This window comes from Silene latifolia, chromosome Y (genome assembly GCF_048544455.1).
Source record: "Silene latifolia isolate original U9 population chromosome Y, ASM4854445v1, whole genome shotgun sequence".
NCBI lineage: Eukaryota > Viridiplantae > Streptophyta > Magnoliopsida > Caryophyllales > Caryophyllaceae > Silene > Silene latifolia.
The window spans coordinates 121,546,722-121,558,330 of NC_133538.1; the positions used below are offsets into that span (position 1 = coordinate 121,546,722).

Here is an 11,609-nt window from a genome sequence, read left to right on the forward strand (position 1 = left end):
ATAAAAGCACATTTCGATCGAGTATATAAATCACTCGATCGACCTTCAACTTCTGCCAAAACACTCGATGGGACTCGAGAACATCTCGATCGAGCACTTTCCACTAAGATCAGCCTTGACTTTGTCTTTGGCAACTTCATAATACCTTCCTTCATGCATTCCGAGGTACGAATCTTGCTCTAATATCTCCATCTCCATACAATGCATGCTAAATGGGACGAATAAGATGCGATTCCACTACATTTGGGTTCATTTATGCAATTAAGACAAAACAAACCAAAGTAGCCAATTCGGGCCATTTTCCAATACAAAGCGATACAAATAGCATAGAAATGCGTGCAATAAGAGGCTAAAAAATCTATATAAATTGCACGTATCAAATCTCCCCAAACCGAACCTTTACTCGTCCTCGAGTAAACTAAATGCAAACTAATGGAACGGATATGAAAACTCAGAGCTAGCTATAACTTGTCCACTTAAACCATTTAATGCAATCAGAAATTAACGATTCTGACTACGGATCAATACACAAACGAGTTGTATGATGTCTATAAATAAGCTGACCTGTTGACCTTGCAAGACCATAAAAATCGGACTCTCATGGGTCACTCTTCTCTCATGAAGCAAAGGGTGAATATATATATATATATATATATATATATATATATATATATATATATATATATATATATATGTGTGTGTGTGTGTATGTGTGTGTGTGTGTGTGTGTGTGTGTGTGTGTGTGTGTAAGAGAGAAAGAGAAGACAGTCAGTCACCTAAACTGCGACCTACGTAACATACATGCAACAAAAATGATAGACGATTCAAGTACCATACATACATTCCAACCAACAATGTCCGTCACAGCCGATGCCTTACAAAGATATGGGAAAGTGAGGTTACAGGTAAGAAAAGGCAAAACAGATTATGGAAATGTGGAGGTAAAGCGTCAAGCTAGCGCATAAACAGGACCATTTACGACTATCCAATTCTCAGCTGTCTAAAAATCAAACACAAGTGCCCTTCTTTGGCACGAAACTCACTACCCAATACACAATTGTTAGAAATCATTAATCTTATTAATTTACATATTCATATATGTCACACTTTAATTTAGTCATAAAATTAAAACTAGATCTTATGCATGAAAACTTAAACAAGAGTAGAGAAGAAATTTTCAATTCTTACATTGAGGTTTCGGATATTAGGGCACAAATGAGTTCTTCTTCTCACTTGTTCTTGAGCTTTCCTAATAATGGATGAACAAAAGGATCCAAAGTAGAATCCCTCCCAAAAGTTTATACCCAAGGTAACCTCTTAAAAGACTAATATTATTAGATCTAGAACAATATTAATCTTACTAAAAATGACCCAAAATATTTGTTTTGGTCTCTTGTTATTCGGCCAAGAGAGGAAGATTTTGGAGATCTTATTTCTCTAATTTTTCATAAGATGTAGAGAGAGTATTAATAATTTATTACACTAGAAATTATATTGTGAAGTAGTGAATAATTAAGAGAAAAACCATTGACATTTTACACCTCCAAAAACCGGTTGGCATAGGGAGAGTAGAGCCAATGCATGAGCTTGTTATTCTACCCAAGAAAGAATAGGTATGCATGGATATATTAGGTTGCAATCATCATGTTTTCCACTTAAAAATAATTAACACAATTGAAACCTAATACTCCCTCCATTTTCGGCACTTATATAAAATGGGAGGTCCATTTTATATTTGTCATTTGTCAATTGTCACATGTTACTAGTCATGTGTAATTGTAATGTATTTTTAACATATTAAAAATCAACGTATTAATAAAAATACGTTATGTACAAAATCGACTTATAATTCATAATTACTTGTACCAAAACGGTTTATCAATTATAAATCACAACGTCTTGTATTTATAATAAATTATTCATTCAGTTTCAATTGTTTCATAAACAGTAATTTTATCCAAGTAATAAAACAATTTGATTACTTAGACCGTATCTTATTTAATTGAATTACAATAAGACACGTCAATAATACTCACAAAATCGTCCGTCAATTTTAAGCTATTTAATTAAGCCGTATCGACATAAGACCAATTAAATAATCATTTAAGAGTGTCACCCTTTAAGTATGACCTAAGGGGATCAACTGATCACCACCGTCGCACGACAGTAATGTCAAACTCTAGTCAGCCAATCATTACCGATATGTGTGGACCAGTTGACTGTAAAATATTACATCCCACATGTATTCTTAAAATGAGATTTAAACATGTGATCATCATGATCAACAGTTGTGATCGCATTATTGTCGGAGGACACATATTCCAACAACAATCTCCCCAAAAAGATATAAATAAAACGGAGGAGTAAGACCGTCACAAACTTCCCTTTTTTAATACGGTCTATTTTCTAATTCAAACTCTCTTCTTTTTTTTTTCTTTCTTTTCCTTCTGACTCGCGTTTTTTCTTCTTTTTTTTTCATTTTTTTTTCATTTTTTTTTTGTATTTTTCAACCTTTTCCATCATTTTCTCATTTTCTTGCCTACGTTTCTTTCTTTTTGTACCAACTCCATACAAATGATAAACGGGCCAAACTCGCATCAATGAAAATCATACCACAAAAATTACACTAAACTAGCTTGACTGGCAGGCTTAATTTGGGTGTAGCTAATGGGTCAAAAGGCTATTTTGGCTAATGTGGAGCTAAATGGGTGAAAATAAAAGAAAGAGGGAAATTGTAAGCACCTCCCTGCATGTGACACCGACCACAAACCCGAATGTATGCAAGCGACAAGCAATCGAATTTCATAAAAGTGCAAGCGTGATAACAATGTTATGCAAGGAGTATTACTCTCAATTCCTACATGAACTGGTCATGAATGACACATGTTATACGGCTCTACTATCTCAGAAATTGTAAAGTAGGTTGCCAATTTATCAGGTCAAGTCTACACGGTCAGCTATATTTTTGACATTAACTCGTAGATATGCGCATGACTAAAGTAATAACTGTCAATAAGATGCAAGGCTTAAGTGATAAGACAAGTTAAAGTGCAATTTCATCATGGAAAACTACCGTTCCGACTCAACCTATATACAAAATAAAACGTGAATATTTTTTGAAATTTTGAAATTTTTCTAATTTTTCATTGATTTTTGATGAATTTGTTGAAATAAATACGAATGCAAGCAGAAAAATAAACGTGAATGCAAAACAAATGCAAATGCAGACTCAAAGGATGCAATACCCTCCCCAAACCAAAACGGACAACGCCCTCGTTGTCCTCCAGCATACACCAACAGATATATAATGGGAAAGGGATAAATACAACCGATAAATGAATGAAAAACAATAAATAAAAAGGAGACGAAAATAAAGAAAAGAGCAAAAAGTACATACAAAATGACGAACTTCCCCAAACCAGCCAGAAAACTGGGGAAGTGAGTAGACCAGTAGCTACTCGTCAACAGTTTCCTCCTCCTCCTCCTCCTCCTCCTCCTCCTCACCCACCACGAAGTCTGGATCTCACTCCTGCTCCCTCCTCCTCCCCTCCTCAGCTCGGGCTCTCTCCTCCTCCTCAGCTGTGTCCGCCTCGCTAGCTGGCTGTGGGTACCCCTCTGCCGGGTACTGGTTGAAAGAAGGGTGTGGCCAGACCTCAGGAACGGGGCGTCCTCTCCTCATGTGATACTTGTATAGAGGGAATAAAGTAAGTGTAATGTCCCGCTCCATAAGAGCCTGCCTGGTAAGCAACTCGAGAAGCAAACTATCACGGCGCCCTTGGTCAATGACCTCGGACGCCTCAAAAGGTGGAGAAGGAATAAAATTAGCCAGGTAGACCGGCTGTGTAACATAAGGATTAGGAATAGGGATCGGTGGAGGCGTGGGCGTGGAAGACTGCCCAGCCTCGGTCTGTGTAGATCCCTGTCCAGTTTGAGGCCTCTTCCGCTTCTTAGAAGCGGAAGTAGTGATAGGTGGAGCGAGTAGGAGGTGGAAGAAGGGCAAAGGTGGAGGCAACCTACCCCTAACAGTGGTGAAACGGAAAAGACGGGGTAGGTCGATGGAAGGTAGGACCACAGACAAGGAACCGCAAATCTTCCAAGTCCGCTGGTCAGAAGCTAGCCAAAACATTGCCAACATGGCAGAGAGATCTAGGTACCTATCAGTATCTACGTGTGCCAGATCACGAGGGAAGACAGGGAAGATAGAACGGGCAAGGTAGGTGGCTATGCCACCACAGACAATGGTGCCCGACTTCTTCTTCCCAACAGTATTAAAATACTGAGCAGTCAGATAGGCAATGTTAAGAACAAAGGGGCCCTCGCTATCAATGTTTAGATAGCCCCTGAGAATCGACAACTCAACATTATTAATGTTGTTGGGTTCTTTACGGCCGAAAATCGTCCCACCAATGAGACGCAATAAAATAACGGGCTGGGGGGAGGAGGACATGAGCGAGTCTGCGCTCCTCAAAGCGTGTCTGTGCCAAGGTCCTCCAAAGTATACGTAGGACCTTCCTAGGAGGGTCCGACTCTCCGTGGGAAGACAGACCTAACCTACTACCAAACCCAGCTAAGGTCAAGGTCGTAGTCCGATTAAACAACCGGAAGGAGACATACGAGCAGTCTGAGTTAGTGGCGTAGGCAGCAGCAGAAAAAGTGAAGGAGCTGAAAAACTCAAGGGTCAGCTCCTTATAGGTCACGACACTCATAGTGGTTAATCCAGTCATCCCTGCCCCGTCCAAAATCTCGGCTACAGGCTCGTAAATACCCAACTTCTCAAGGGATTTCCGACACAAAAATTTAGTAGACGCAAAGTCACAACTCTCTAAGTCGTAAAAGCGGGTACGATGAATAGAGTTAACAAAACGTACCTCTGGGTAGTCAGGATACGGATCCAAGGACTCATCGGCACGGAACATGGCACGTCTAGCAGCAGGAGTGCCTCGTCCTCGACCCCGTCCACGCCCTCCAGTACCCGAAGAAGAAGCCAGTCTAGTAGCTGGGCGGGGTACTAGGGCAGCCCTGTAGGCAGCTGTGACAGCCGGTGACGACGCAGCAGGGGTCATCACCGTAGAAGGAACGGTACCAGCAGTAGAGAGTGGCAGCAGCAGTAGAAACAGTAGAAGCGACGGTGGCAGCAACAAGGACCACCGTTTCAGTCAAGGATGGGGCAACAGTCGAACTAGTCGAAGGCATTGTGTTACTATCCATCCTAATCAATCAAGTAAGGGCAAAAACTAATTAAACACGAATTCCCCTAATTTATCACGAGTTTCCGAAAAATTCAAACCCTAGATGCCTAAATCAGGTCGAAAATAACAATTAATCAACAAAAAGAAGGGGAAATTACTTACTTGACTGAAGACCCATAAGAATATGCAAATAATCGACAAAAATCGCAAGAAAATAGTCGGATTTCAACAAAACCCGAGCAAACCCTAATATCCCAAATTGAAAGCAACAACCGCGAAATTGAAGGGGAAATTATGGGGCAAAAGTCGAAATAAGCACAATAAACACGAAGTGGGTGATGATTTTGGTAAAAAGGGAAGATTAATGGAGGAATTTGGGGGTTTTTCAGAGGGTTATCGCGCAAAAGAGGAAGGATATATGTTAGAATGAAAAATAGAAGTTGAAAAGAATAACTTCCTGTGTGATATAAGCACATTCACTCGAACGAGTGATTTGAAACCACTCGATCGAGAACTTTATCATGCAATCTACTCGATCAAACACATTTTCCCTCGATCTAGAACTCATTTAGTTTCATAATTCGATCGAGTGTCTGAAACAACTCGATCGAACACCTTTGCTGGGCAATCCTCTCGATCGAGTACAAAAAGTACTCGGTCGAGGTTTTTTCCTATGGCACACGTCCCATGCACTAAATCTTCCCCAAACCTGCATAGAAACACGCAAAAACACTTCCCGCAAATACCAAATCACAAAAATGAGCAGTCTATATTCGGTTTTTCGCTAAAACTAACTATACTACTGTCTAACAGTCTTAAAACGCAATTAAAAATGTCTAACGAAAATTCAAAATTACAAATTGTTAAAACGAGGCATTCCCCGCTTATCGTCTAAAGCACTGTAATAGCCTACAAGAGGGCTTCTGATTGGAGGAGGTCCCTTCAGCATCTCGGACTGTCGTCTTCGATTGCCACGATGTTGAACTCAAACTGATGGAAGGAGAATAGTTGTCATCCACATACGCCCTAACTTTCTTCTTCCCTTTGACATTCCCATCTGCATTGGTGGGATTCTTATCACTTTGATTGACTTCAACTGTACCATGACCGATAGCATCTCCAGTACCCACTCTATCTGTACCTGCAACAAGGAAAACAACAGAATGGTCCTCCTTTTCGCTCTCAATCTCAGGCGGAGTTGTTACAATAGCAGCGCAATATTCAATATTCTCAGCTGGAGTGTCTAAGTCTAGGTCAATAGAGGGTAAGGCATGCCAAGGTTGAATTTTCATGGGTGCCCTACGAGATTTGGATTGATGAAATATTAGCACCTTATCTCCTACCTGGAAGGTAAGGGTCTTTCCCCCGACGTAAATTACCGCGCGAGAAGTAAACAAAAATGGTCGCCCTAAAATGATAGGGATGTGAGTGTCCTCGGGTATGTATAAGACGACAAAATCTACGGGAATAAAGAATCTCCCGATATTTACAGGTATATCCTCTATTACTCCTAGTGGCCATGATATACTACGGTCGGCCATCTGAACGGTCATATTAGTAAAATTAAACTTGGTCAAATCGAGTCTTTTAGCGAGAGACAAAGGTAAGACACTCACGCTAGCTCCTAAGTCGCATAATGCGTTGTCAATCAAGTGGGTCCCTATATGATAAGGAATTGAAAAGCTACCCAGGTCTGATTGTTTGGGTGGTGTCTTATTGTGAACTAAGGCGGTCGCTACTTCAGTCAAAGCCAGCATTTTGTGGTCATTTATATGTCTCTTACGCGATAAAATTTCTTTCATGAATTTCATGTAAGAGGGTACCTGGTTAAGCAATTCGGCGAAAGGAACGTTGACGTGAAGGCTCTTCAGGATCTCAGCAAATTTCCCGAACTGTTAGTTGGCCTTATTGTTCTGCAATTGCCTTGGAAAGGGCATCGTGATAAGAATTTCGAGCCCTTTATTCCTTTCTTCCAATTTCTCGACAGGTTCAAACTCATTTCTACTCGATCGATCTCTTTTACCCCTCGATCGAGGTCTTTCAGCAACTTTTTCACTCGATCGAGCTGTTTCAGCCTCTAGATCGAAACCTTCTTTATCAGCATTGCTCGATCGAGGCATAATTTCACTCGATCGAACACTTTTCTCAGAAATTTCACTCGATCGAGGAATTTCACCCTCTCGATCGAATCCCTGATTATCAACTTTACTCGATCGATCCGCAGTTCCACTCGATCGAGTAATATCTTCAGCACTTCTACTCGATCGACCTCCAGAAATGAGTCGATCGAGTATTTTCTTCGGATTAAGCATAGTCTCGTCAATGGATGATTGTTCACCATCAGCAACAATACTCCCCGGGTCTGATATGTCCTCAACAGTTGACATTTTGGGTCCTTTATAAGAAATACCACTTCGCAAGTTTATCAGATTTATCGTCTCATGTGGGTTCTTCTCAGATTGAGATGGTAAATGACCAGGCTTCCTTGTAGATTGGCTAGCAGCAAGTTGAGCTACTTGGGTTTCGAGTGATTTTATTGATGCTTCTTTCTATTGGTAGCTCATCTGCAATTGTTTAGTCAATGATTGGATCATCGACTTTAACTTAACTAACTCACTAACTCCACTAGAATAAGCTCCTTGATGCGGCGGTGGAAAGGATGGAGGCTTTTGAAAGCCTTGTTGAGCTTTGTGAGGAGGAACATAAGCTTGTTGCTGCTGCGGAGGAGGGGTAGGATTAAGTGCATTCTAACTAGTCCATCTCAAGTTGGGATGGACTCCACTCTGATTATTATAATAGGAACCTCCTCCTTGCCTATATTGCTGAAAGGCAAGGACTTGCTCCTTCTCTGTTAGAAAGTCAACAGCAGTGTGACCGTCATTACTCCCACATCTCTCACAAGTAACGGCTTCCTGTCTAGTCAATAAGTGAACCATTTGTTGATCACCAACAGCTTGCAACTCTAGCTTATCAAAACGAGCATTCATGGCTTCTAGCTGAGCCACAACTGCACTATCTACTGAAGAGGCAGTACGAATACCTCCTCTCAGGTTCTCATACTTAGCACAATGGGTAGCCATTTCTTCTATGATACCCCATCCCTTATCATCGTCATTGTTCTTCTGAAATCGCCCATTAGATGAGGCATCCAATATAGCACGGTGGTCATCACACAACCCATTGTAGAACTGGTTGCATAAAAACCACTGATCAAAACCATGATGAGGAAGAGACCTCACTAACCTTTTGAAACGACACCAAGCTTCATATAAGTTCTCATTAGGTGTCTGCTTAAAACTTGTAATTTTCCCTCTCAGCGGATTGGTTCATTGTGGAGGAAAATACCTTTTATAAAAAGCAGGGGCCAGGCTCTCCGAGTCAGTAATACCGGCTGCAGCACGATCAAGATTAGTGAGCCATTCACGGGCTCTGTCGATCAGAGAAAAAGGAAACAGGACTTCCTTAATCTTATCATGGGTCACTCCCTTAATGGGGGTAATGGTAGAGCAATACTCAGCAAAGACCTCCATATGTTTAGGCGGATCTTCACCCGCCACGCCTCGGTACAGATTCCGTTCGACCAAATTAATATAGGATGGTCGAATGTCGAAAGTATTACCATCCTCCGTCGCAAGACTGAAACCTTTAGGGATTGAGGCAGCTGTGGCCTCTGAGTGACTCGCAATATTAGGCATCTTTACTGGATTTATAGCAAAAATAGAGTTGTCTTCTTCACAAGACGGATCTTCTGCGAACAGGAAGTGTTGTAGCTCGGGTTTAAAAGTATTCAAGTCTTCCTTTTGAATCTTCCTTTGCAGTCTTAGTCTATGCCGAAAGGATCTCTCTAGCTCAGGATCAACATAAACTAATTCTGACCTGTTAGACCTGGGCATACACAACACTGAAGGAAATAAGTGAGAATTGTCTCAAGGAATAAAAATTCCCTGAGACCAAAAGAAATAAACGAAACAAAAACCGACAGATAGGCTATTGCCTCCACGGAAACGGCGCCAAAATTTGATACGGTCTTTATGTACCAAAAGTAAATACCTAAATATAACTAACAGAAGCTAGTGATAATTAGGGTCGATCTCCACAGGGAGGCAAGGTATCTATCTGTAAGTTCGTCTATCTAGGTCACAAATGGGGGTTTTGAATTTGGTTTCCTAAACTACAAAAGATTAAAGTGCAAGAGAAATTAAGCAAGAGCAATAAAGCGAGAAAATGGGAGATAAGTGATCAGATAAAAGAGGTATGTCAGGATTTCAGTTCACCATGGCAGTTCATTGACTCAGTCATAAATAGCCTAGACAATCTACTGTGAGAAGGGCAATGGAAAGGTCCTTGCGGTCCGCTATCCACCCTAGATTTCCACTAACTTAACTTCCGTCCTCATTAAGGTAGTCTACTGTTCATAGCAGGTTGGTTTATTCCAATCTTCCGATCCAGGAACAAAGTTAACCGTATTAATGTTATTTAGAAGCGTGCACTCAACTAAATATGTTACAGTTATATTGCTATGGTCACGGATTCTCACAGGTAATCATCTAGTCTATTTACTACATCATCTCAGCACTACCATGGATCCCCTAATTTTAACATACGGGGATTAGCTACTCATGTTCTTAATGCAATCAACAATAATAACAATAAGCATGGTAATAAGAGACATAATAACGGAATGATGATAGGGCATAAACTTATAAAAGAGCAATTAATGAGAGCAAACAAGAATTAAGATTAAAGAGAGAGGAAAGATTACAGAATTCGAATCCGGAGAGAAAAGAGGCAGAGAAAAGTTCAACAGTAATTAGAGTAAAGCAGTGTTTTATAAAACGTAATTAAGAGTATGATTAATTAAGAGTCCAGAGATGTTTTAGACCTAATAATCACTTCCTTATATAGGAGAGCGAAATTATTAACAAAATAAACCTAACACGGATTTAGATAACCCATGTAATCTAGCAAACTACTCGATCGAGTCATTTCAGACCACTCGATCAAGGACTTCTCCAGCATAGTTGTTAGATCGAGCACTTGAGGCTTCTCGATCGAGTATTCCCATAAAAGCACATTTCGATCGAGTATATTAATCACTCGATCGACCTTCAACTTTTGCCAAAACACTCGATCGGACTCGAGAACATCTCGATCGAGCACTTTCCACTAAGATCAGCCTTGACTTCGTCTTTGGCAGCTTCATAAGACCTTCCTTCACGCATTCCAAGGTATGACTCTTTCTCTAATATCTCCATCTCCTTACAATGCATGCTAAATGGGACGAATAAGATGTGACTCCACTACTTTTGGGTCCATATCTGCAATTAAGACAAAACAAACCAAAGTAGCCAATTCGGGGCATTTAGCAATACAAAGCGATACAAATAGCATAGAAATACGTGCAATAAGAGGCTAAAAAGTCTATTTAAATTGCACGTATCAACTAACTATATGAAAAGTTGTCTAAAAGTGAGTTCTGGTTAGAGGAAGTTGCTTTTCAGGGACATGTGATTTCAAAGAAGGGTGTGGCTGTGGATCCTGCAAAGATAGAGGCAGTTACTTGGTGGGAAGCACCGAAGAATGTGGCAAAGATCAGGAGTTTCTTGGGTTTGGTAGGGTACTATCGATAGTTCGTGAAAGGCTTTTCCAAGATAGCCAGACCTATGACAGCTTTGATGAGGAAAGAGACCAGGTTTCGTTGGGATGAAAGTTGTGAGACAGCGTTGCAAACATTAAAGAAGCGTTTGACCACAACTCCAATCTTAGCATTACCTGAAGGGAGTGAGAACTTTGAGGTGTATACAAATGCCTCAAAGAATGATTTGGGATGTGTGTTGATGCAGAACAGGAAAGTGATTGCCTATGCTTCTAGGCAATTGAAGCCTTATGAGGAGAACTATCCGACACATGATTTGGAGTTGGGTGCAGTTGTGTTTGCTCTCAAGATTTGGTGGCACTATCTTTATGGGGCGACCGTTAAGGTGTTTTCAGATCACATGAGCCTCAAGTTCATCTTCACTCAAAAGGGGTTGAACATGAGACAGAGGAGGTGGATTGAGCTTATTGGGGATTATGACATGGATATTATATACCATGAAGGGAAGGTTATTGTGGTTGTAGATGTGTTGAGCAGGAAGAGTGTGCATTCTCTTTGCACAGCTATGTCTTTGATGAGGTTGAGAGATGAGGTGGGGAAGATGGGGATACATATGATGCAGAAAGGGGATGCTAGAGGGGACTTGACAGTGGAGCCAGACCTTTATGATGATATTCGGAGGAAACATGCGTTGGATCCTAAGATTGAGAAGTGGAGGGCTGGATTAGAGCTAGGGACGGTGTCTAGATTCTCTATTCATACAGATGGCAGTGTGAGATTTGATGGTAGGTGGTGTGTACCCAATGATGATGAATTAAAAAAGA

General features: G+C 40.8%; 1 non-coding gene across 1 annotated transcript; it reads left to right on the top strand.

Annotated features, from left to right (window-relative positions):
* The first annotated feature begins 8,402 nt into the window (after nt 1-8,402).
* On the top strand, nt 8,403-8,509 carry LOC141636297 (small nucleolar RNA R71). Its single transcript, XR_012540918.1, has one exon. It is a non-coding gene; the product is annotated as a small nucleolar RNA R71 (small nucleolar RNA).
* The last annotated feature ends 3,100 nt before the right edge of the window (nt 8,510-11,609 follow it).